We start from the raw sequence: 1,800 nt of genomic DNA, 5'->3' as shown, positions 1-1,800 counted from the left end.
AAATTAGATTCATATATTGCAAATAAAAAATAAGAACTGTAAAAACTATTATTTGCTCGTGACTTCTTTCACTTGGAATTAAAAATATATTACTTAGTAATACTGTAGCATTGTAATGGTGATAGAATTTTAAAAAAAACCTCCCAGTAGTTTTTAATTACTAGCTTGTTGCTCACGACTTCGTCGCCGTGAAGTTGGAAAAATAATAAAAAAATACCCAATATGCCCACTGACAACGTAACTATTAATAATGAAAAAATTATAAAATCGGCCCAGTAGCTTTTGAGGTACTTCAATACATACAATATACAAGACTTTCCCTTTTATAATTGTAGGTGTAGTTTTTTTAATTATACTCACTTTTTTAACATTGAGCGGCGATAGCTTGGGCGGGCCGTGGGGCTTGTACGTGCCCACGCACTTCATAGTCTGGTTACCGGTGGAGTCCTCGAACATACTCACTGGAAGAAAATTAAATTATTCCTTTAATGCCACTTTATTTCATTTGTGCTTAGAAACGTGTCAATTCATGAAGAGAGATGTACAATCGGAGAATTTGTCGTTACCCCTCAAAGGTAAAGTCGTTTGAAGCTATAACTAAAAAGACATAGATTTTAAATATGTTTGTATGAAAAAGGGAAATGGTATACGGCTAATTGTTTTTATTATCCCAAAGATTACTCATCTCACTGCTAATTAATTGGTTATTTGTAACAAGAGGAAGCTGTCTCGTTTTTTTTAATTAAGTGGAACATTGCGAATTTACGAGATTGTACCTTTTCTTTGTATCGGGGGAGAAATCTCCAAATCCGAGATCGTACCTACGGTAAAATTTAATGAATTTTAGTGAAAGTTGAAACATTTGAGTGATATTTATATAGACAGAATATGCTTGTGATGTTTTTATAGAGTGTGTAAACACAACTTACAAATAAACGCGGTATAAAGTTACTTAGGAATAAACTGATTAAATGCAAATTTTAGTACAAATTTTGCTTATACTCAGTTTCATCAACTTGCTCTTATTCCTTACGGAGGGTCGGTACAGTATGTGCTGCTCTTCCATACATCTCTATCATTCGTCATATCTGAATCCACTCCATTCTTAAGCATATCCTCTTTTACACAATCCATCCATACTTTCTTCGGTCTTCCTCTTCCTTTGTAGCCATCCACATTCATTATTAATACTTTCAGGTTTATGTCGCCATCGTCTCGTCGCATAACATGTCCATATACTCAGTTTATTCCCAAGTAACTTTATACCGCGTTTATTTGAAGGCTGAAACGATACTGAATTAGCGTAGGGTTGTTTTAGTCCATCCCCGCTTCGTTGAACTGTCTTCATTTTTCCAGATTTTTATGTTTTAAGTTTGTACTGTTTTTGTATGTAATACATGTGTTTATTTCCTCACCTATGAGGGATGGTTTGTTCGCATTCTGTTCGTGCGTGTAGACGCGCACGGGCGCCAGCACGGGGGCACTCTTCTGTAACGCCAGAAATTCATCCACCATAAATATACAACACAAACAAAATACATTGATAATCTTACTACTACTAATGCGATAATTTTGATGGATGGTTGGATGTTAGAGTTTGTAGCCAACGGATAAATGGATCTCGATGAAATTTGGCAAAGATGTACATAGACTACTAACTTTTGTTTTTGTTTTTGTTAATGTTACGCGGTTGGAAAGCAAGTTTTCTATACAATATTTCAAATAAAAGACTAGAATCTTGTAAAACTATGTTTGTTTTTTGAATGGCTATTAATTGATATTTGCAGGGAATGGTTCATC

This window comes from Papilio polytes, unplaced genomic scaffold (assembly GCF_000836215.1).
Source record: "Papilio polytes unplaced genomic scaffold, Ppol_1.0 DF824180.1, whole genome shotgun sequence".
Lineage (NCBI taxonomy): Eukaryota > Metazoa > Arthropoda > Insecta > Lepidoptera > Papilionidae > Papilio > Papilio polytes.
Note: the sequence above shows the minus strand (reverse complement) of the source record.